This window comes from Oncorhynchus keta, chromosome 23 (genome assembly GCF_023373465.1).
Source record: "Oncorhynchus keta strain PuntledgeMale-10-30-2019 chromosome 23, Oket_V2, whole genome shotgun sequence".
NCBI lineage: Eukaryota > Metazoa > Chordata > Actinopteri > Salmoniformes > Salmonidae > Oncorhynchus > Oncorhynchus keta.
In genome coordinates this window covers 37,947,202-37,972,973 of record NC_068443.1, presented here as the reverse complement: position 1 = coordinate 37,972,973, position 25,772 = coordinate 37,947,202, and the positions used below count along the sequence as shown (strand labels likewise).

Here is a 25,772-nt window from a genome sequence, read left to right as displayed (position 1 = left end):
GCTTCCTCTTAGATCAAAGGTTGGTCCATCTGCTTTGTTCCCGAAGTGTGGTTCTCCCTGAGATCCCAAGTTTAGGGGATCCCTCGTGCACGATTTATTTACCTACATCGTAGGAACGGTCACCGAGTGAAGATTCACATCCCCTCCTCGTCGCCAATTGTCGTGGAAATTTCCTCTATTTACCAAATCATGGGAGCAAACCACACACACACGTCAGAGTTAGTTATAAAAGTCCATCTTTAATTATATGAGCTCTTATCACAATCCTGTGACTCTCAGATTAATTCAGTGTCTCCCCAGTGAATTCTCTGAGAGTCCCCTTACAATGCAACTGAGTTCCTTTAATAGCAAAGACACCCATAGTCAGACAGCATAGACATAATTCATCGTTCAGCTTTGTCTCCTTTCCCAAAACCCCAGAACCATAAACCAATCCTCCAAATCAACAGGCATATATCAAATTGTTATTTAGATACAACCACTCTAAATACAAACTCCTGGACAAACTCACGGATAGGAGAGAGACCCTACAGGTCAACAAAGAGGGAGCATAGAATGATTCCAGACACTGCAACCCCTCCTTTCCCCACTGGGAAAGTTAGGGAGTATAAGATATGTTTACATGTGGCCCATGCAACTTAGTTTTGACATAGAACAGATAACTGCAACCTCGCCACAGAATTACACAAAAATACCATTCTGATGGGAAGTAACTTACACACATTTTATGAATATTAAACATCTTACAAATGTTACCAACATATTCTGATAATTCCACGACACATGCCAATTGCTCGCTCCCTCAAAACTTGCACACCTCCCGCAAACCTTTTAAAACCGCATCACCAGGGGAAAAGCCCCGACAGTGGCACCATCAATTCCCATGGCACACTGAAATAGCTGCCAAAAACACCAAGTTGGAGAATGAACGGCTCTGCCCAAAAAGCCCCTGTAGAAATATTAAAATGTTAAAATGTCGACCAGAGAGCTCCGAAAAGGAGTAATTACTTTATTTTGGCACCAAAGCTCAAATGGCCTCGCGTGGCGGTTTCCCTTGAGAACTGTAATTGTAGCAATACCATTCAGAGGTAAACCCCTTGCCATAGATTCCAAATCTCTGGCTTCGGGTGCCAGACCTCCCCTTGGATGGGACAAAGGGTCCCTGGGCAACGGGAATTGCCACGGGTCCCCGCATATAAATCAAATCAAAGGTATTTATATAGCCCTTCGTACATCAGCTGATATCTCAAAGTGCTGTACAGAAACCCAGCCTAAAACCCCAAACAGCAAGCAATGCAGGTGTAGAGGCACGGTGGCTGAGAAAAACTCCCTAGAAAGGCCAAAACCTAGGAAGAAACCAAGAGAGGAACCAGGCTATCAGGGATGACCAGTCCTCTTCTGGCTGTGCCGGGTGGAGATAATAACAGAACATGGACAAGATGTACAAATGTTCATAAATGACCAACATGGTCAAATAATAATAATCACCGGCAGAACAGTTGAAACTGTAGCAGCAGCATGGCCAGGTGCACTGGGGACAGCAAGGAGTCATCATGCTGCATGGTCCTAGGGCTCAGGTCCTCCGAGAGAGAGAGAGAGAGAGAGAGAGAGAGAGAGAGAGAGAGAGAGAGAGAGAGAGAGAGAGAGAGAGAGAGAGAGAGAGAGAGAGAGAGAGAGAGAGAGAGAGAGAGAGAGAGAGAGAGAGAGAGAGAGAGAGAGAGAGAGAGAGAGAGAGAGAGAGAGAGAGAGAGAGAGAGAGGGGGAGAGAGGGGGAGAGAGAGGGAGAGAGAGGGAGAGAGGGAGAGAGAGAGAGAGAGAAAGAAAGAATAAGACAGGAGAAAGTACTCCAGATATAACAAACTGACCCTAGCCCCCCGACACATAAACTACTGCAGCATGAATACTGGAGGCTGAGACAGGAGGGGTCAGGAGACATGATACCGATGATACCCCCGGACAGGGCCAAACAGGAAGGACAGCCCCCACACCACGAGAGGGATATCTTCAACCACCAACTTACCATCCTGAGACAAGGCTGAGTAGAGCCCACAAAAATGTCCGCCACGGCACAACCCAAGGGGGGACGCCAACCCGCAAACCATGTCGTTTGGGCTAATGGGGATCAACACAAGGATCAACGACAAGACCTCCAGACACACCCTATCCAGTGTGTGCTGAATCAGAGAGCATCCCTTCCCAACCGAGCACTCAGGTCCCTTAATCGAGAAAAACAGCCAACTATGACCATTTTCTTGCAATGTGTAAAGATATATGTCGGCCCTGCCGGACATTTCCCAAGAATGGGGACACCCCCTGGATAGCAGATCTGTATCCGTGTTAAGGTCCCCGGGGAGATGCATCGTCCGGAGTTAGGGAAAGTGCGCACTCCTCCATAGCAGTAGGAAATGGGCCAAGTATAAGAGGGGGCGAGACTGCATCCCTCCCTGTCTGTTGATGTATGCCACCGCTGTCGGTCCTCACAAGCACGCTGGCCTGCCAACAACGGGAGAAACACCTGAGCACTATGTACACCGTCAAAAGCTCCAGGTAAGTGATTATGCAGCATGCTCTGCACCAATGTCCACAGTGCACCCCAAACTCGGGCGAATGCGTCTCTCGTAATCACCTTGCGGATATAACTCGAAACATGGGGGTCCCCAGCGACAACAGCCGCGGGTCCCTCCACCAGGTCAGAGCCCGTAAGCATAATGGCGACACCCGGAGTGACCAGTTTAGGTGGCAAGTGTCTATCCTCCACCGCTGGAAGGTTGCAATGGCTATCAAAGAAGCCATCATCTCTAATAGGGGCAGGCACTGGCGAAAACACACTATGTGACCAAGCTGAAATTAGGCCAAGCATAGCCGGAAACCGGCCTCCATTTGTGGGGACAAGAACATACGAGTCAAACTTGCAACCCAGAAATAGAATGTGGGATCAACAAGCTCTTCTCTTGATAAACTATGAAACACAGAGACTCAACATGGAAAACCAGCATGGATGTGTGTAACACCACCTGCCCCCTCGACTCCATGACCTCCAGCCAATCATCCAGGTAGTCCAATATCCTGAGTCCAGAAATTTGTGCACAATGTTCATTTCATCTCAAATAGACAGCAAAGCAAAAATTGGACATCCAGGGTGCATCAAAACATGATTTAGAGCTTGTTTATGGAAAAGTGCTTATTTCTGCATTTCAATGTTGCAACTTGCTGAAAACTGTCCACGGTGTTCATTGTAAATGTGGAGAATGAGGGCTGTAGTAGATATCTCAGATAGGGGGAAGTGAGGCCTAAGAGGGTTTTATAAATAAACGTCAACCAAGTGGGTCTTGCAACGGATATACAGAGATGACCAGTTTACAGAGGATTATAGAGTGTGGTGATGTGTCCTATAAGGAGCATTGGTGGCAAATCTGATGGACGAATGGTCCTTTAGGACCATCTAACCGCTCGAGAGCACCCTTACCTGATGATCTATAATTTAATGTCCCTGTAATCTAGAATGGGTAGGATGGTCATCTGATTCAAGGTTAGTTTGGTAGCTGGGGTGAAATAGGTGTGATTTACGATAGAGGAAACCAAAACTAGATTTAACTTTAGCATGCAGCTTTGATATGTGATGAGAGAAGGACAGTGCAACAAGTCTAGCCATTACTCCCAAGTACTTGTATGAGGTGACTACCTCAAGCTCTAAACCCACAGAGGTAGTAATAACACATGTGGGAGGTGGGACATTCTTCTTACCAAACAAGATGACATTCATAACAAGGTTGAGGGGACAGAAAGCTACTAAGTAGTTAAGAGTAGTTAAGACTGGTGCATTTAACTTGTCAATACCTCTCATAAATAAAACGAGTGATGAAGTCAATTACTCCTCCACTTTCAGCCAGGGGAGATTTGACATGCATATTATTAATATTAGCTCTCTGTGTACATCCAAGAGACAGTCGTGCTGCCCTGTTCTGAGCCAATTGCAATTTTCCGAAATCCTTTTTTGTGGCCTTTGACCACACGACTGAACAGTAGTCAAGGTACGACAAAGCCAGGGCCTGTAGGCTTTCATTAAAGGACACCCTCTGTGTTCTGTTAGACAAGTAACTCTTTACCCCACAGGGGGTGTAAATCCATAACACATACGTTTTTCCAGCAGCAGACTATGATCGATAATGTCAAAAGCTGCACTGAAGTCTAACAAGACAGCCCCCACAATCATTTTATCATCAATTTCTCTCAGCCAATCATCAGTCATTTATGTAAGTGCTGTGCTTGTGTAGTGTCCTTCCCTATATAACTATGCTGAAATTCTGTTGTCAATTTGTTTACTGTAAAATATCATTATACGGGACTCCCGATCATGGCCGGTTGTGATTACTACAGCCCGGGATCAAACCTGGGTCTGTAATGATGCCTCAAACCGCTGCATCACTCGGGAGCAAAACACAAAACACCAGTTTCAACTTCAGCATTGAAGGGGCGACTCCGGGATGCTGGCCTTTCTAGGCAGAGTTCACCTTTAGAGCTTGGTCCTTCTGTAGCTCAGTTGGTAGAGCATGGCGCTTGTAACGCCAGGGTAGTGGGCTCGATCCCCGGGACCACCCATACGTAGAATGTATGCACACATGAATGTAAGTCGCTTTGGATAAAAGCGTCTGCTAAATGGCATATATATTGTTTATGGAAAAGTGCTTATTTCTGCATGTCAATGTTGCAACTTGCTGAAAACTGTCCACGGTGTTCATTTCAACTCGAATAGGACAGCACAGCAAAAATTGGACATCCAGAGTGCATCAAAACATGATTTAGAGCTTGTTTATGGAAACTTGCCGAAAACTGTCCAAAATGTTAATTTCATCTCAAATAAACAGCACAGCAAAAATTGGACATCCAGAGTGCATCAAACATGATTTAGAGCTTGTTTATGGAAAAAAAAAATTTTTTTCTGTATTTCAATGTTGCAACTTGCCGAAAACTGTCCACAATGTTCATTTCATCTCAAATAGACAGCACAGCAATAATTGGACATACAGAGTGCATCAAACATGATTTAGAGCTTGTTTATGGAAAAAAGTTTTTTCTGTATTTCAATATTGCAACTTGCCGAAAACTGTCCAAAATGTTAATTTCATCTCAAATAAACAGCACAGCAAAAATTGGACATCCAGAGTGCATCAAACATGATTTAGAGCTTGTTTATGGAAAAAAGTTTTTTCTGTATTTCAATGTTGCAAATTGCCGAAAACTGTCCACAATGTTCATTTCATCTCAAATAGACAGCACAGCAAAAAGTGGACATACAGAGTGCATCAAACATGATTTAGAGCTTGTTTATGGAAAAAAGTTTTTTCTGTATTTCAATATTGCAACTTGCCGAAAACTGTCCAAAATGTTAATTTCATCTCAAATAAACAGCACAGCAAAAATTGGACATCCAGAGTGCATCAAACATGATTTAGAGCTTGTTTATGGAAAAAAGTTTTTTCTGTATTTCAATGTTGCAACTTGCCGAAAACTGTCCAAAATGTTAATTTCATCTCAAATAAACAGCACAGCAAAAATTGGACATCCAGAGTGCATCAAACATGATTTAGAGCTTGTTTATGGAAAAAAAGTTTTTTCTGTATTTCAATGTTGCAACTTGCCGAAAACTGTCCAAAATGTTAATTTCATCTCAAATAAACAGCACAGCAAAAATTGGACATCCAGAGTGCATCAAACATGATTTAGAGCTTGTTTATGGAAAAAAGTTTTTTCTGTATTTCAATGTTGCAAATTGCCGAAAACTGTCCAAAATGTTAATTTCATCTCAAATAAACAGCACAGCAAAAATTGGACATCCAGAGTGCATCAAACATGATTTAGAGCTTGTTTATGGAAAAAAAATTTTTTCTGTATTTCAATGTTGCAACTTGCCGAAAACTGTCCACAATGTTAATTTCATCTCAAATAAACAGCACAGCAATAATTGGACATCCAGAGTGCATCAAACATGATTTAGAGCTTGTTTATGGAAAAAAAGTTTTTTCTGTATTTCAATGTTGCAACTTGCCGAAAACTGTCCAAAATGTTAATTTCATCTCAAATAAACAGCACAGCAATAATTGGACATCCAGAGTGCATCAAACATGATTTAGAGCTTGTTTATGGAAAAAAAGTTTTTTCTGTATTTCAATATTGCAACTTGCCGAAAACTGTCCAAAATGTTAATTTCATCTCAAATAAACAGCACAGCAAAAATTGGACATCCAGAGTGCATCAAACATGATTTAGAGCTTGTTTATGGAAAAAAGTTTTTTCTGTATTTCAATGTTGCAACTTGCCGAAAACTGTCCACAATGTTCATTTCATCTCAAATAGACAGCACAGCAAAAATTGGACATACAGAGTGCATCAAACATGATTTAGAGCTTGTTTATGGAAAAAAAAGTTTTTTCTGTATTTCAATGTTGCAACTTGCCGAAAACTGTCCAAAATGTTAATTTCATCTCAAATAAACAGCACAGCAAAAATTGGACATCCAGAGTGCATCAAACATGATTTAGAGCTTGTTTATGGAAAAAAGTTTTTTCTGTATTTCAATGTTGCAACTTGCCGAAAACTGTCCACAATGTTCATTTCATCTCAAATAAACAGCACAGCAAAATTGGACATCCAGAGTGCATCAAACATGATTTAGAGCTTGTTTATGGAAAAAAGTTTTTTTCTGTATTTCAATGTTGCAACTTGCCGAAAACTGTCCAAAATGTTAATTTCATCTCAAATAAACAGCACAGCAATAATTGGACATCCAGAGTGCATCAAACATGATTTAGAGCTTGTTTATGGAAAAAATTTTTTTTCTGTATTTCAATATTGCAACTTGCATCAAAAACTGTCCAAAATGTTAATTTCATCTCAAATAAACAGCACAGCAAAAATTGGACATCCAGAGTGCATCAAACATGATTTAGAGCTTGTTTATGGAAAAAAGTTTTTTCTGTATTTCAATGTTGCAACTTGAAAACTGTCCAAAATGTTAATTTCATCTCAAATAAACAGCACAGCAAAATTGGACATCCAGAGTGCATCAAACATGATTTAGAGCTTGTTTATGGAAAAAAGTTTTTTCTGTATTTCAATGTTGCAACTTGCCGAAAACTGTCCAAAATGTTCATTTCATCTCAAATAGACAGCACAGCAAAAAGTGGACATACAGAGTGCATCAAACGTGATTTAGAGCTTGTTTATGGAAAAAACGTTTTTTTTCTGTATTTCAATGTTGCAACTTGCCGAAAACTGTCCAAAATGTTAATTTCATCTCAAATAAACAGCACAGCAAAAATTGGGCATCTAGAGTGCATCAAACATGGATTTAGAGCTTGTTTATGGAAAAGTGTTTTTTCTGTATTTCAATGTTGCAACTTGCCGAAAACTGTCCAAAATGTTAATTTCATCTCAAATAAATAGCACAGCAAAAATTGGACATCCCAGGGTGCATCAAACATGATTTAGAGCTTGTTCATGGAAAAAAAGTTTTTTCTGTATTTCAATGTTGCAACTTGCCGAAAACTGTCCACAATGTTCATTTCATCTCAAATAGACAGCACAGCAAAAATTGGACATACAGAGTGCATCAAACATGATTTAGAGCTTGTTTATGGAAAAAAGTTTTTTCTGTATTTCAATGTTGCAACTTGCCGAAAACTGTCCAAAATGTTAATTTCATCTCAAATAAACAGCACAGCAAAAATTGGACATCCAGAGTGCATCAAACATGATTTAGAGCTTGTTTATGGAAAAAAAGTTTTTTCTGTATTTCAATGTTGCAACTTGCCGAAAACTGTCCAAAATGTTAATTTCATCTCAAATAAACAGCACAGCAATAATTGGACATCCAGAGTGCATCAAACATGATTTAGAGCTTGTTTATGGAAAAAAAGTTTTTTCTGTATTTCAATGTTGCAACTTGCCGAAAACTGTCCAAAATGTTAATTTCATCTCAAATAAACAGCACAGCAATAATTGGACATCCAGAGTGCATCAAACATGATTTAGAGCTTGTTTATGGAAAAAACGTTTTTTCTGTATTTCAATGTTGCAACTTGCCGAAAACTGTCCAAAATGTTAATTTCATCTCAAATAAACAGCACAGCAAAAATTGGACATCCAGAGTGCATCAAACATGATTTAGAGCTTGTTTATGGAAAAAAGTTTTTTTTCTGTATTTCAATGTTGCAACTTGCCGAAAACTGTCCAAAATGTTAATTTCATCTCAAATAAACAGCACAGCAAAAATTGGACATCCAGAGTGCATCAAACATGATTTAGAGCTTGTTTATGGAAAAAAATTTCAATGTTTTTTGTATTTCAATGTTGCAAAACATTTTAGAGCTGTATTTCAATGTTGCAACTTGCCGAAAACTGTCCAAATGTTATTTCATCTCAAATAAACAGCACAGCAAAATTGGACATCCAGAGTGCATCAAACATGATTTAGAGCTTGTTTATGGAAAAAAAAACGTTTTTCTGTATTTCAATGTTGCAACTTGCCGGAAACTGTCCAAAATGTTAATTTCATCTCAAATAAACAGCACAGCAAAAATTGGACATCCCAGAGTGCATCAAACATGATTTAGAGCTTGTTTATGGAAAAAACGTTTTTTCTGTATGTCAATGTTGCAACTTGCCGAAAACTGTCCAAAATATTAATTTCATCTCAAATAAACAGCACAGCAATAATTGGACATCCAGAGTGCATCAAACATGATTTAGAGCTTGTTTATGGAAAAAAAAAGTTTTTTCTGTATTTCAATATTGCAACTTGCCGAAAACTGTCCAAAATGTTAATTTCATCTCAAATAAACAGCACAGCAAAAATTGGACATCCCAGAGTGCATCAAACATGATTTAGAGCTTGTTTATGGAAAAAACGTTTTTTCTGTATTTCAATGTTGCAACTTGCCGAAAACTGTCCAAAATGTTAATTTCATCTCAAATAAACAGCACAGCAATAATTGGACATCCAGAGTGCATCAAACATGATTTAGAGCTTGTTTATGGAAAAAAAAAGTTTTTTCTGTATTTCAATATTGCAACTTGCCGAAAACTGTCCAAAATGTTAATTTCATCTCAAATAAACAGCACAGCAAAAATTGGACATCCCAGAGTGCATCAAACATGATTTAGAGCTTGTTTATGGAAAATAGTTTTTTCTGTATTTCAATGTTGCAACTTGCCGAAAACTGTCCACAATGTTCATTTCATCTCAAATAAACAGCACAGCAAAAATTGGACATCCAGAGTGCATCAAACATGATTTAGAGCTTGTTTATGGAAAAAAAGTTTTTTCTGTATTTCAATATTGCAACTTGCCGAAAACTGTCCAAAATGTTAATTTCATCTCAAATAAACAGCACAGCAAAAATTGGACATCCAGAGTGCATCAAACATGATTTAGAGCTTGTTTATGGAAAAAAGTTTTTTCTGTATTTCAATGTTGCAACTTGCCGAAAACTGTCCAAAATGTTAATTTCATCTCAAATAAACACCCCAGCAAAAATTGGACATCCCAGGTTGCATCAAACATGATTTAGAGCTTGTTTATGGCATTTTTTTTTCTGTATTTCAATGTTGCAACTTGCCGAAAACTGTCCAAAATGTTAATTTCATCTCAAATAAACAGCACAGCAAAAATTGGACATCCAGAGTGCATCAAACATGATTTAGAGCTTGTTTATGGAAAAAAAGTTTTTTCTGTATTTCAATGTTGCAACTTGCCGAAAACTGTCCAAAATGTTAATTTCATCTCAAATAAACAGCACAGCAAAAATTGGACATCCAGAGTGCATCAAACATGATTTAGAGCTTGTTTATGGAAAAAAGTTTTTTCTGTATTTCAATGTTGCAACTTGCCGAAAACTGTCCAAAATGTTAATTTCATCTCAAATAAACAGCACAGCAATAATTGGACATCCAGAGTGCATCAAACATGATTTAGAGCTTGTTTATGGAAAAAAGTTTTTTCTGTATTTCAATGTTGCAACTTGCCGAAAACTGTCCAAAATGTTAATTTCATCTCAAATAAACAGCACAGCAAAAATTGGACATCCAGAGTGCATCAAACATGATTTAGAGCTTGTTTATGGAAAAAAGTTTTTTCTGTATTTCAATGTTGCAAATTGCCGAAAACTGTCCACAATGTTCATTTCATCTCAAATAGACAGCACAGCAAAAAGTGGACATACAGAGTGCATCAAACGTGATTTAGAGCTTGTTTATGGAAAAAAAGTTTTTTTCTGTATTTCAATGTTGCAACTTGCCGAAAACTGTCCAAAATGTTAATTTCATCTCAAATAAACAGCACAGCAATAATTGGACATCCAGAGTGCATCAAACATGATTTAGAGCTTGTTTATGGAAAAAAAGTTTTTTCTGTATTTCAATATTGCAACTTGCTGAAAACTGTCCACAATGTTCATTTCATCTCAAATAAACAGCACAGCAAAAATTGGGCATCTAGAGTGCATCAAACATTGATTTAGAGCTTGTTCATGGAAAAGTGTTTTTTTCTGTATTTCAATGTTGCAACTTGCCGAAAACTGTCCAAAATGTTAATTTCATCTCAAATAAACAGCACAGCAAAAATTGGACATCCAGAGTGCATCAAACATGATTTAGAGCTTGTTTATGGATTTTTTTTTTCTTCTGTATTTCAATGTTGCAACTTGCCGAAAACTGTCCACAATGTTCATTTCATCTCAAATAAACAGCACAGCAAAAATTGGACATCCAGAGTGCATCAAACATGATTTAGAGCTTGTTTATGGAAAAAAGTTTTTTCTGTATTTCAATGTTGCAACTTGCCGAAAACTGTCCACAATGTTCATTTCATCTCAAATAGACAGCACAGCAAAAATTGGACATACAGAGTGCATCAAACATGATTTAGAGCTTGTTTATGGAAAAAAAGTTTTTTCTGTATTTCAATATTGCAACTTGCCGAAAACTGTCCAAAATGTTAATTTCATCTCAAATAAACAGCACAGCAAAAATTGGACATCCAGAGTGCATCAAACATGATTTAGAGCTTGTTTATGGAAAAAAGTTTTTTCTGTATTTCAATGTTGCAACTTGCTGAAAACTGTCCACAATGTTCATTTCATCTCAAATAAACAGCACAGCAAAAATTGGGCATCTAGAGTGCACAAACATTGATTTAGAGCTTGTTCATGGAAAAGTGTTTTTTTCTGTATTTCAATGTTGCAACTTGCCGAAAACTGTCCAAAATGTTAATTTCATCTCAAATAAACAGCACAGCAATAATTGGACATCCAGAGTGCATCAAACATGATTTAGAGCTTGTTTATGGAATTTTTTTTTCTGTATTTCAATGTTGCAACTTGCCGAAAACTGTCCACAATGTTCATTTCATCTCAAATAAACAGCACAGCAAAAATTGGACATCCAGAGTGCATCAAACATGATTTAGAGCTTGTTTATGGAAAAAAGTTTTTTCTGTATTTCAATGTTGCAACTTGCCGAAAACTGTCCAAAATGTTAATTTCATCTCAAATAAACAGCACAGCAAAAATTGGACATCCAGAGTGCATCAAACATGATTTAGAGCTTGTTTATGGAAAAAAGTTTTTTCTGTATTTCAATGTTGCAACTTGCCGAAAACTGTCCAAAATGTTAATTTCATCTCAAATAAACAGCACAGCAAAAATTGGACATCCAGAGTGCATCAAACATGATTTAGAGCTTGTTTATGGAAAAAACGTTTTTTCTGTATTTCAATGTTGCAACTTGCCGAAAACTGTCCAAAATGTTAATTTCATCTCAAATAAACAGCACAGCAAAAATTGGACATCCCAGGTTGCATCAAACATGATTTAGAGCTTGTTTATGGAAAAAAATTTTTCTGTATTTCAATGTTGCAACTTGCCGAAAACTGTCCACAATGTTCATTTCATCTCAAATAGACAGCACAGCAATAATTGGACATACAGAGTGCATCAAACATGATTTAGAGCTTGTTTATGGAAAAAAAGTTTTTTCTGTATTTCAATATTGCAACTTGCCGAAAACTGTCCAAAATGTTAATTTCATCTCAAATAAACAGCACAGCAAAAATTGGACATCCAGAGTGCATCAAACATGATTTAGAGCTTGTTTATGGAAAAAAGTTTTTCTGTATTTCAATGTTGCAACTTGCCGAAAACTGTCCAAAATGTTAATTTCATCTCAAATAAACAGCACAGCAAAAATTGGACATCCAGAGTGCATCAAACATGATTTAGAGCTTGTTTATGGAAAAAACGTTTTTTCTGTATTTCAATGTTGCAACTTGCCGAAAACTGTCCAAAATGTTAATTTCATCTCAAATAAACAGCACAGCAAAATTGGACATCCAGAGTGCATCAAACATGATTTAGAGCTTGTTTATGGAAAAAAAGTTTTTTCTGTATTTCAATGTTGCAACTTGCCGAAAACTGTCCACAATGTTCATTTCATCTCAAATAAACAGCACAGCAAAAATTGGACATCCAGAGTGCATCAAACATGATTTAGAGCTTGTTTATGGAAAAAAGTTTTTTCTGTATTTCAATGTTGCAACTTGCCGAAAACTGTCCAAAATGTTAATTTCATCTCAAATAAACAGCACAGCAAAAATTGGACATCCCAGAGTGCATCAAACATGATTTAGAGCTTGTTTATGGAAAAAAAAGTTTTTTCTGTATTTCAATGTTGCAACTTGCCGAAAACTGTCCAAAATGTTAATTTCATCTCAAATAAACAGCACATGAAAAATTGTACATCCAGAGTGCATCAAACATGATTTAGAGCTTGTTTATGGAAAAAAGTTTTTTCTGTATTTCAATGTTGCAACTTGCCGAAAACTGTCCAAAATGTTAATTTCATCTCAAATAAACAGCACAGCAAAAATTGGACATCCAGAGTGCATCAAACATGATTTAGAGCTTGTTTATGGAAAAAAGTTTTTTCTGTATTTCAATGTTGCAAATTGCCGAAAACTGTCCAAAATGTTAATTTCATCTCAAATAAACAACACAGCAATAATTGGACATCCAGAGTGCATCAAACATGATTTAGAGCTTGTTTATAGAAAAAAAGTTTTTTCTGTATTTCAATATTGCAACTTGCCGAAAACTGTCCAAAATGTTAATTTCATCTCAAATAAACAGCACAGCAAAAATTGGACATCCAGAGTGCATCAAACATGATTTAGAGCTTGTTTATGATTTAGAGCTTGTTTATGGAAAAAAGTTTTTTCTGTATTTCAATGTTGCAACTTGCCGAAAACTGTCCAAATGTTCATTTCATCTCAAATAGACAGCACAGCAAAATTGGACATCCAGAGTGCATCAAACATGATTTAGAGCTTGTTTATGGAAAAAAGTTTTTTCTGTATTTCAATGTTGCAACTTGCCGAAAACTGTCCAAAATGTTAATTTCATCTCAAATAAACAGCACAGCAAAATTGGACATCCAGAGTGCATCAAACATGATTTAGAGCTTGTTTATGGAAAAAAGTTTTTCTGTATTTCAATGTTGCAACTTGCCGAAAACTGTCCAAATGTTAATTTCATCTCAAATAAACAGCACAGCAAAAAATTGGACATCCAGAGTGCATCAAACATGATTTAGAGCTTGTTTATGGAAAAAAGTTTTTTTCTGTATTTCAATGTTGCAACTTGCCGAAAACTGTCCAAAATGTTAATTTCATCTCAAATAAACAGCACAGCAAAAATTGGACATCCAGAGTGCATCAAACATGATTTAGAGCTTGTTTATGGAAAAAATGTTTTTGTGTATTTCAATGTTGCAACTTGCGGAAAACTGTGTATAATGTTCATTTCATCTCAAATAAGACAGCACAGCAAAAATTGGACATCCAGAGTGCATCAAACATGATTTAGAGCTTGTTTATGGAAAAGTGTTCTTTTCTGTATTTCAATGTTGCAACTTGCCGAAAACTGTCCAAAATGTTAATTTCATCTCAAATAAACAGCACAGCAATAATTGGACATCCAGAGTGCATCAAACATGATTTAGAGCTTGTTTATGGAAAAAGTTTTTTCTGTATTTCAATATTGCAACTTGCTGAAAACTGTCCAAAATATTAATTTCATCTCAAATAAACAGCACAGCAAAAATTGGACATCCCAGAGTGCATCAAACATGATTTAGAGCTTGTTTATGGAAAAAAAAGTTTTTTCTGTATTTCAATGTTGCCGCCGAAAAAAATGTTTTTTCAACTTGCCGAAAACTGTCCAAAATGTTAATTTCATCTCAAATAAACAGCACAGCAAAAATTGGACATCCAGAGTGCATCAAACATGATTTAGAGCTTGTTTATGGAAAAAAAGTTTTTTCTGTATTTCAATATTGCAACTTGCCGAAAACTGTCCAAAATGTTCATTTCATCTCAAATAAACAGCACAGCAAAAATTGGACATCCAGAGTGCATCAAACATGATTTAGAGCTTGTTTATGGAAAAAAGTTTTTTCTGTATTTCAATGTTGCAACTTGCCGAAAACTGTCCAAAATGTTAATTTCATCTCAAATAAACAGCACAGCAAAAATTGGACATCCAGAGTGCATCAAACATGATTTAGAGCTTGTTTATGGAAAAAAAGTTTTTCTGTATTTCAATGTTGCAACTTGCCGAAAACTGTCCAAAATGTTAATTTCATCTCAAATAAACAGCACAGCAAAAATTGGACATCCAGAGTGCATCAAACATGATTTAGAGCTTGTTTATGGAAAAAAAAGTTTTTTCTGTATTTCAATATTGCAACTTGCCGAAAACTGTCCAAAATGTTAATTTCATCTCAAATAAACAGCACAGCAAAAATTGGACATCCAGAGTGCATCAAACATGATTTAGAGCTTGTTTATGGAAAAAAGTTTTTTTTTCTGTATTTCAATGTTGCAACTTGCCGAAAACTGTCCACAATGTTCATTTCATCTCAAATAGACAGCACAGCAAAAATTGGACATACAGAGTGCATCAAACATGATTTAGAGCTTGTTTATGGAAAAAAGTTTTTTCTGTATTTCAATGTTGCAACTTGCCGAAAACTGTCCAAAATGTTAATTTCATCTCAAATAAACAGCACAGCAAAAATTGGACATCCCAGAGTGCATCAAACATGATTTAGAGCTTGTTTATGGAAAAAAAAGTTTTTTCTGTATTTCAATGTTGCAACTTGCTGAAAACTGTCCACAATGTTCATTTCATCTCAAATAAACAGCACAGAAAACTGTCTCAAATAATCAAATAAACAGCACAGCAATAATTGGACATCCAGAGTGCATCAAACATGATTTAGAGCTTGTTTATGGAAAAAAAGTTTTTTTCTGTATTTCAATGTTGCAACTTGCCGAAAACTGTCCAAAATGTTAATTTCATCTCAAATAAACAGCACAGCAATAATTGGACATCCAGAGTGCATCAAACATGATTTAGAGCTTGTTTATGGAACATTTTTTTTTCTGTATTTCAATGTTGCAACTTGCCGAAAACTGTCCAAAATGTTCATTTCATCTCAAATAAACAGCACAGCAAAAATTGGACATCCAGAGTGCATCAAACATGATTTAGAGCTTGTTTATGGAAAAAAGTTTTTTCTGTATTTCAATGTTGCAACTTGCCGAAAACTGTCCAAAATGTTAATTTCATCTCAAATAAACAGCACAGCAAAAATTGGACATCCAGAGTGCATCAAACATGATTTAGAGCTTGTTTATGGAAAAAAGTTTTTTCTGTATTTCAATGTTGCAACTTGCCGAAAACTGTCCAAAATGTTAATTTCATCTCAAATAAACAGCACAGCAAAAATTGGACATCCAGAGTGCATCAAACATGATTTAGAGCTTGTTTATGGAAAAAAGTTTTTTCTGTATTTCAATGTTGCAACTTGCCGAAAACTGTCCACAATGTTAATTTCATCTCAAATAGACAGCACAGCAAAAATTGGACATCCAGAGTGCATCAAACATGATTTAGAGCTTGTTTATGGAAAATCTGTATTTCAATGTTGCAACTAAATGTTCATTTCATCTCAAATAGACAGCACAGCAAAAATTGGACATCCAGAGTGCATCAAACATGATTTAGAGCTTGTTTATGGAAAAAAGTTTTTTTCTGTATTTCAATGTTGCAACTTGCCGAAAACTGTCCAAAATGTTAATTTCATCTCAAATAAACAGCACAGCAAAAATTGGACATCCAGAGTGCATCAAACATGATTTAGAGCTTGTTTATGGAAAAAAAGTTTTTTCTGTATTTCAATGTTGCAACTTGCCGAAAACTGTCCAAAATGTTAATTTCATCTCAAATAGACAGCACAGCAATAATTGGACATACAGAGTGCATCAAACATGATTTAGAGCTTGTTTATGGAAAAAAGTTTTTTTCTGTATTTCAATGTTGCAACTTGCCGAAAACTGTCCAAAATGTTAATTTCATCTCAAATAAACAGCACAGCAAAAATTGGACATCCAGAGTGCATCAAACATGATTTAGAGCTTGTTTATGGAAAAAAGTTTTTTCTGTATTTCAATGTTGCAACTTGCCGAAAACTGTCCAAAATGTTCATTTCATCTCAAATAAACAGCACAGCAAAAATTGGACATCCAGAGTGCATCAAACATGATTTAGAGCTTGTTTATGGAAAAAAAGTTTTTTCTGTATTTCAATGTTGCAACTTGCCGAAAACTGTCCAAAATGTTCATTTCATCTCAAATAAACAGCACAGCAAAAATTGGACATCCAGAGTGCATCAAACATGATTTAGAGCTTGTTTATGGAAAAAAGTTTTTTCTGTATTTCAATGTTGCAACTTGCCGAAAACTGTCCAAAATGTTAATTTCATCTCAAATAAACAGCACAGCAAAATTGGACATCCAGAGTGCATCAAACATGATTTAGAGCTTGTTTATGGAAAAAAGTTTTTTCTGTATTTCAATGTTGCAACTTGCCGAAAACTGTCCAAAATGTTAATTTCATCTCAAATAAACAGCACAGCAAAAAATTGGACATCCAGAGTGCATCAAACATGATTTAGAGCTTGTTTATGGAAAATTTTTTTTCTGTATTTCAATGTTGCAACTTGCCGAAAACTGTCCAAAATGTTCATTTCATCTCAAATAAACAGCACAGCAAAAATTGGACATCCAGAGTGCATCAAACATGATTTAGAGCTTGTTTATGGAAAAAAGTTTTTTCTGTATTTCAATGTTGCAAATTGCCGAAAACTGTCCAAAATGTTCATTTCATCTCAAATAGACAGCACAGCAATAATTGGACATCCAGAGTGCATCAAACATGATTTAGAGCTTGTTTATGGAAAAAACGTTTTTTTCTGTATTTCAATGTTGCAACTTGCCGAAAACTGTCCAAAATGTTAATTTCATCTCAAATAAACAGCACAGCAATAATTGGACATCCAGAGTGCATCAAACATGATTTAGAGCTTGTTTATGGAAAAAAGTTTTTTCTGTATTTCAATGTTGCAACTTGCCGAAAACTGTCCAAAATGTTAATTTCATCTCAAATAAACAGCACAGCAAAAATTGGACATCCAGAGTGCATCAAACATGATTTAGAGCTTGTTTATGGAAAAAAGTTTTTTCTGTATTTCAATGTTGCAACTTGCCGAAAACTGTCCACAATGTTCATTTCATCTCAAATAGACAGCACAGCAAAAATTGGACATACAGAGTGCATCAAACATGATTTAGAGCTTGTTTATGGAAAAAAAGTTTTTTCTGTATTTCAATATTGCAACTTGCCGAAAACTGTCCAAAATGTTAATTTCATCTCAAATAAACAGCACAGCAAAAATTGGACATCCAGAGTGCATCAAACATGATTTAGAGCTTGTTTATGGAAAAAAGTTTTTTCTGTATTTCAATGTTGCAACTTGCCGAAAACTGTCCAAAATGTTCATTTCATCTCAAATAAACAGCACAGCAATAATTGGACATCCAGAGTGCATCAAACATGATTTAGAGCTTGTTTATGGAACATTTTTTTTTCTGTATTTCAATGTTGCAACTTGCCGAAAACTGTCCAAAATGTTAATTTCATCTCAAATAAACAGCACAGCAAAAATTGGACATCCAGAGTGCATCAAACATGATTTAGAGCTTGTTTATGGAAAAAAGTTTTTTCTGTATTTCAATGTTGCAACTTGCCGAAAACTGTCCAAAATGTTCATTTCATCTCAAATAAACAGCACAGCAAAAATTGGACATCCAGAGTGCATCAAACATGATTTAGAGCTTGTTTATGGAAAAAAAGTTTTTTCTGTATTTCAATGTTGCAACTTGCCGAAAACTGTCCAAAATGTTAATTTCATCTCAAATAAACAGCACAGCAATAATTGGACATCCAGAGTGCATCAAACATGATTTAGAGCTTGTTTATGGAAAAAAGTTTTTTCTGTATTTCAATGTTGCAACTTGCCGAAAACTGTCCAAAATGTTAATTTCATCTCAAATAAACAGCACAGCAAAAATTGGACATCCAGAGTGCATCAAACATGATTTAGAGCTTGTTTATGGAAAAAAAAGTTTTTTTCTGTATTTCAATGTTGCAACTTGCCGAAAACTGTCCACAATGTTCATTTCATCTCAAATAGACAGCACAGCAAAAATTGGACATCCAGAGTGCATCAAACATGATTTAGAGCTTGTTTATGGAAAAAAGTTTTTTCTGTATTTCAATGTTGCAACTTGCCGAAAACTGTCCAAAATGTTAATTTCATCTCAAATAAACAGCACAGCATAAACAGCACAGCAAAAATTGGACATCCAGAGTGCATCAAACATGATTTAGAGCTTGTTTATGGAAAAAAGTTTTTTTCTGTATTTCAATGTTGCAACTTGCCGAAAACTGTCCAAAATGTTAATTTCATCTCAAATAAACAGCACAGCAAAATTGGACATCCAGAGTGCATCAAACATGATTTAGAGCTTGTTTATGGAAAAAGTTTTTTCTGTATTTCAATGTTGCAACTTGCCGAAAACTGTCCAAAATGTTAATTTCATCTCAAATAAACAGCACAGCAAAATTGGACATCCAGAGTGCATCAAACATGATTTAGAGCTTGTTTATGGAAAAAAAAAAAGTTTTTTTCTGTATTTCAATGTTGCAACTTGCCGAAAACTGTCCAAAATGTTCATTTCATCTCAAATAAACAGCACATGAAAAATTGTACATCCAGAGTGCATCAAACATGATTTAGAGCTTGCTTATGGAAAAAAAAGGTTTTTCTGTATTTCAATATTGCAACTTGCCGAAAACTGTCCAAAATGTTAATTTCATCTCAAATAAACAGCACATGAAAAATTGTACATCCAGAGTGCATCAAACATGATTTAGAGCTTGCTTATGGAAAAAAAAGGTTTTTCTGTATTTCAATATTGCAACTTGCCGAAAACTGTCCAAAATGTTAATTTCATCTCAAATAAACAGCACAGCAAAAATTGGACATCCAGAGTGCATCAAACATGATTTAGAGCTTGTTTATGGAAAAAAGTTTTTTCTGTATTTCAATATTGCAACTTGCCGAAAACTGTCCAAAATATTAATTTCATCTCAAATAAACAGCACAGCAAAAATTGGACATCCCAGAGTGCATCAAACATGATTTAGAGCTTGTTTATGGAAAAGTGTTTTTTTCTGTATTTCAATGTTGCAACTTGCCGAAAACTGTCCAAAATGTTCATTTCATCTCAAATAGACAGCACAGCAAAAAGTGGACATCCAGAGTGCATCAAACATGATTTAGACCTTGTTTATGGAAAAATAGTTTTTTCTGTATTTCTTGTTTATGGAAAAAAGTTTTTTCTGTATTTCAATGTTGCAACTTGCCGAAAACTGTCCAAAATGTTAATTTCATCTCAAATAAACAGCACAGCAAAAATTGGACATCCAGAGTGCATCAAACATGATTTAGAGCTTGTTTATGGAAAAAAGTTTTTCTGTATTTCAATGTTGCAACTTGCCGAAAACTGTCCAAAATGTTAATTTCATCTCAAATAAACAGCACAGCAATAATTGGACATCCAGAGTGCATCAAACATGATTTAGAGCTTGTTTATGGAAAAAAGTTTTTTCTGTATTTCAATGTTGCAACTTGCCGAAAACTGTCCACAATGTTCATTTCATCTCAAATAGACAGCACAGCAATAATTGGACATACAGAGTGCATCAAACATGATTTAGAGCTTGTTTATGGAAAAAAAAAGTTTTTTCTGTATTTCAATATTGCAACTTGCTGAAAACTGTCCAAAATATTAATTTCATCTCAAATAAACAGCACAAAATTGGACATCCAGAGTGCATCAAACATGATTTAGAGCTTGTTTATGGAAAAAAGTTTTTTCTGTATTTCAATGTTGCAACTTGCCGAAAACTGTCCAAAATGTTCATTTCATCTCAAATAAACAGCACAGCAAAAATTGGACATCCAGAGTGCATCAAACATGATTTAGAGCTTGTTTATGGAAAAAAGTTTTTTCTGTATTTCAATGTTGCAACTTGCAAAACTGTCCAAAATGTTATTTCATCTCAAATAAACAGCACAGCAAAATTGGACATCCAGAGTGCATCAAACATGATTTAGAGCTTGTTTATGGAAAAAAGTTTTTGTATTTCAATGTTGCTGTATTTCAATGTTGCAACTTGCCGAAAACTGTCCAAATGTTCATTTCATCTCAAATAAACAGCACAGCAAAAAATTGGACATCCAGAGTGCATCAAACATGATTTAGAGCTTGTTTATGGAAAAAAGTTTTTTCTGTATTTCAATATTGCAACTTGCCGAAAACTGTCCAAAATGTTAATTTCATCTCAAATAAACAGCACAGCAAAAATTGGACATCCCAGAGTGCATCAAACATGATTTAGAGCTTGTTTATGGAAAAAAGTTTTTTTTCTGTATTTCAATGTTGCAACTTGCCGAAAACTGTCCAAAATGTTAATTTCATCTCAAATAAACAGCACAGCAAAAATTGGACATCCAGAGTGCATCAAACATGATTTAGAGCTTGTTTATGGAAAAAAGTTTTTTCTGTATTTCAATGTTGCAACTTGCCGAAAACTGTCCACAATGTTCATTTCATCTCAAATAGACAGCACAGCAAAATGTGGACATCAGAGTGCATCAAACATGATTTAGAGCTTGTTTATGGAAAAAAGTTTTTTCTGTATTTCAATGTTGCAACTTGCCGAAAACTGTCCAAAATGTTAATTTCATCTCAAATAAACAGCACAGCAAAATTGGACATCCAGAGTGCATCAAACATGATTTAGAGCTTGTTTATGGAAAAAGTTTTTCTGCATTTCAATGTTGCAACTTGCGGAAAACTGTGTATAATGTTCATTTCATCTGAAATAAGACAGCACAGCAAAACTTGGACATCCAGAGTGCATCAAAACATGATTTAGAGCTTGTTCATGGAAAAGTGTTGTTTTCTGTATTTCAATGTTGCAACTTGCCGAAAACTGTCCAAAATGTTAATTTAATCTCAAATAAACAGCACAGGAAAAATTGGACATCCAGAGTGCATCAAACATGATTTAGAGCTTGTTTATGGAAAAAAAAAATGTCTGTATTTCAATGTTGCAACTTGCCGAAAACTGTCCACAATGTTAATTTCATCTCAAATAAACAGCACAGCAAAAATTGGACATCCAGAGTGCATCAAACATGATTTAGAGCTTGTTTATGGAAAAAACGTTTTTTCTGTATTTCAATGTTGCAACTTGCCGAAAACTGTCCAAAATGTTAATTTCATCTCAAATAAACAGCACAGCAAAAATTGGACATCCAGAGTGCATCAAACATGATTTAGAGCTTGTTTATGGAAAAAAATTTTTTCTGTATTTCAATGTTGCAACTTGCCGAAAACTGTCCAAAATGTTAATTTCATCTCAAATAAACAGCACACCAATAATTGGACATCCAGAGTGCATCAAACATGATTTAGAGCTTGTTTATGGAAAAAAAAGTTTTTTCTGTATTTCAATGTTGCAACTTGCCGAAAACTGTCCAAAATGTTAATTTCATCTCAAATAAACAGCACAGCAAAAATTGGACATCCAGAGTGCATCAAACATGATTTAGAGCTTGTTTATGGAAAAGTGTTTTTTTCTGTATTTCAATGTTGCAACTTGCCGAAAACTGTCCACAATGTTCATTTCATCTCAAATAGACAGCACAGCAATAATTGGACATACAGAGTGCATCAAACATGATTTAGAGCTTGTTTATGGAAAAAAGTTTTTTCTGTATTTCAATGTTGCAACTTGCCGAAAACTGTCCAAAATGTTCATTTCATCTCAAATAGACAGCACAGCAATAATTGGACATCCAGAGTGCATCAAACATGATTTAGAGCTTGTTTATGGAAAAAAGTTTTTTCTGTATTTCAATGTTGCAACTTGCCGAAAACTGTCCAAAATGTTAATTTCATCTCAAATAAACAGCACAGCAAAATTGGACATCCAGAGTGCATCAAACATGATTTAGAGCTTGTTTATGGAAAAAAGTTTTTTTCTGTATTTCAATGTTGCAACTTGCCGAAAACTGTCCAAATGTTCATTTCATCTCAAATAAACAGCACAGCAAAAATTGGACATCCAGAGTGCATCAAACATGATTTAGAGCTTGTTTATGGAAAAAAGTTTTTTCTGTATTTCAATGTTGCAACTTGCCGAAAACTGTCCAAAATGTTAATTTCATCTCAAATAAACAGCACAGCAAAAATTGGACATCCAGAGTGCATCAAACATGATTTAGAGCTTGTTTATGGAAAAAAGTTTTTTTCTGTATCAATCAATGTTGCAACTTGCCGAAAACTGTCCAAAATGTTAATTTCATCTCAAATAAACAGCACAGCAAAATTGGACATCCAGAGTGCATCAAACATGATTTAGAGCTTGTTTATGGAAAAAAGTTTTTTCTGTATTTCAATGTTGCAACTTGCCGAAAACTGTCCAAAATGTTAATTTCATCTCAAATAAACAGCACAGCAAAAATTGGACATCCAGAGTGCATCAAACATGATTTAGAGCTTGTTTATGGAAAAAAGTTTTTCTGTATTTCAATGTTGCAACTTGCCGAAAACTGTCCAAAATGTTAATTTCATCTCAAATAAACAGCACAGCAAAAATTGGACATCCAGAGTGCATCAAACATGATTTAGAGCTTGTTTATGGAAAAAAGTTTTTTCTGTATTTCAATGTTGCAACTTGCCGAAAACTGTCCAAAATGTTCATTTCATCTCAAATAAACAGCACAGCAAAATTGGACATACAGAGTGCATCAAACATGATTTAGAGCTTGTTTATGGAAAAAAGTTTTTTCTGTATTTCAATGTTGCAACTTGCCGAAAACTGTCCAAAATGTTAATTTCATCTCAAATAAACAGCACAGCAAAATTGGACATCCAGAGTGCATCAAACATGATTTAGAGCTTGTTTATGGAAAAAAAGTTTTTTCTGTATTTCAATGTTGCAACTTGCCGAAAACTGTCCAAATGTTAATTTCATCTCAAATAAACAGCACAGCAAAAAATTGGACATACAGAGTGCATCAAACATGATTTAGAGCTTGTTTATGGAAAAAAGTTTTTTCTGTATTTCAATGTTGCAACTTGCCGAAAACTGTCCAAAATGTTAATTTCATCTCAAATAAACAGCACAGCAAAAATTGGACATCCAGAGTGCATCAAACATGATTTAGAGCTTGTTTATGGAAAAAAGTTTTTTCTGTATTTCAATGTTGCAACTTGCCGAAAACTGTCCAAAATGTTAATTTCATCTCAAATAAACAGCACAGCAAAAATTGGACATCCAGAGTGCATCAAACATGATTTAGAGCTTGTTTATGGAAAAAAGTTTTTTCTGTATTTCAATGTTGCAACTTGCCCGAAAACTGTCCAAAATGTTAATTTCATCTCAAATAAACAGCACAGAAATAATTGGACATCCAGAGTGCATCAAACATGATTTAGAGCTTGTTTATGGAAAAAAAAGGTTTTTCTGTATTTCAATGTTGCAACTTGCCGAAAACTGTCCAAAATGTTAATTTCATCTCAAATAAACAGCACAGCAATAATTGGACATCCAGAGTGCATCAAACATGATTTAGAGCTTGTTTATGGAAAAAAGTTTTTCTGTATTTCAATGTTGCAACTTGCCGAAAACTGTCCAAAATGTTAATTTCATCTCAAATAAACAGCACAGCAAAAATTGGACATCCAGAGTGCATCAAACATGATTTAGAGCTTGTTTATGGAAAAAAGTTTTTTTCTGTATTTCAATGTTGCAATGCCGAAAACTGTCCACAATGTTCATTTCATCTCAAATAAACAGCACAGCAAAATTGGACATACAGAGTGCATCAAACATGATTTAGAGCTTGTTTATGGAAAAAAGTTTTTTTCTGTATTTCAATGTTGCAACTTGCCGAAAACTGTCCAAAATGTTAATTTCATCTCAAATAAACAGCACAGCAAAATTGGACATCCAGAGTGCATCAAACATGATTTAGAGCTTGTTTATGGAAAAAAGTTTTTTCTGTATTTCAATGTTGCAACTTGCCTTGAAAAATGTTGCTGTCCAAAATGTTCATTTCATCTCAAATAAACAGCACAGCAAAAATTGGACATCAGAGTGCATCAAACATGATTTAGAGCTTGTTTATGGAAAAACAGTTTTTTCTGTATTTCAATATTGCAACTTGCCGAAAACTGTCCAAAATGTTAATTTCATCTCAAATAAACAGCACAGCAAAAATTGGACATCCCAGAGTGCATCAAACATGATTTAGAGCTTGTTTATGGAAAAAAAAGTTTTTTCTGTATTTCAATGTTGCAACTTGCCGAAAACTGTCCAAAATGTTAATTTCATCTCAAATAGACAGCACAGCAATAATTGGACATACAGAGTGCATCAAACATGATTTAGAGCTTGTTTATGGAAAAAAAAGGTTTTTCGGTATTTCAATATTGCAACTTGCCGAAAACTGTCCAAAATGTTAATTTCATCTCAAATAAATAGCACAGCAAAAATTGGACATCCCAGGGTGCATCCAACATGATTTAGAGCTTGTTTATGGAAAAAAAGTTTTTTCTGTATTTCAATGTTGCAACTTGCCGAAAACTGTCCAAAATGTTAATTTCATCTCAAATAAACAGCACAGCAATAATTGGACATCCAGAGTGCATCAAACATGATTTAGAGCTTGTTTATGGAAAAAAGTTTTTTCTGTATTTCAATGTTGCAACTTGCCGAAAACTGTCCAAAATGTTAATTTCATCTCAAATAAACAGCACAGCAATAATTGGACATCCAGAGTGCATCAAACATGATTTAGAGCTTGTTTATGGAACATTTTTTTTTCTGTATTTCAATGTTGCAACTTGCCGAAAACTGTCCAAAATGTTAATTTCATCTCAAATAAACAGCACAGCAATAATTGGACATCCAGAGTGCATCAAACATGATTTAGAGCTTGTTTATGGAAAAAAAGTTTTTTCTGTATTTCAATATTGCAACTTGCCGAAAACTGTCCAAAATGTTAATTTCATCTCAAATAAACAGCACAGCAATAATTGGACATCCAGAGTGCATCAAACATGATTTAGAGCTTGTTTATGGAAAAAAGTTTTTCTGTATTTCAATGTTGCAACTTGCCGAAAACTGTCCAAAATGTTAATTTCATCTCAAATAAACAGCACAGCAATAATTGGA

At 35.3% G+C, this 25,772-nt stretch overlaps 2 long non-coding RNA genes across 5 annotated transcripts in view; both read right to left on the bottom strand.

Moving 5' to 3' along the window:
• The window catches only part of LOC127911055 (uncharacterized), a 90,521-nt gene that overhangs the window by 4,906 nt on the left and 59,843 nt on the right, over positions 1-25,772 (bottom strand). The gene's annotated exons all lie outside the window — the stretch shown is intronic.
• The window catches only part of LOC127911054 (uncharacterized), a 20,770-nt gene continuing 14,545 nt past the window's right edge, over positions 19,548-25,772 (bottom strand). For all 4 annotated transcript variants that reach the window (XR_008077490.1, XR_008077492.1, XR_008077491.1 and 1 more), the window contains exon 4: positions 19,548-19,802. This is a non-coding gene — a long non-coding RNA (uncharacterized LOC127911054). The remainder of the gene's footprint in view (positions 19,803-25,772) is intronic.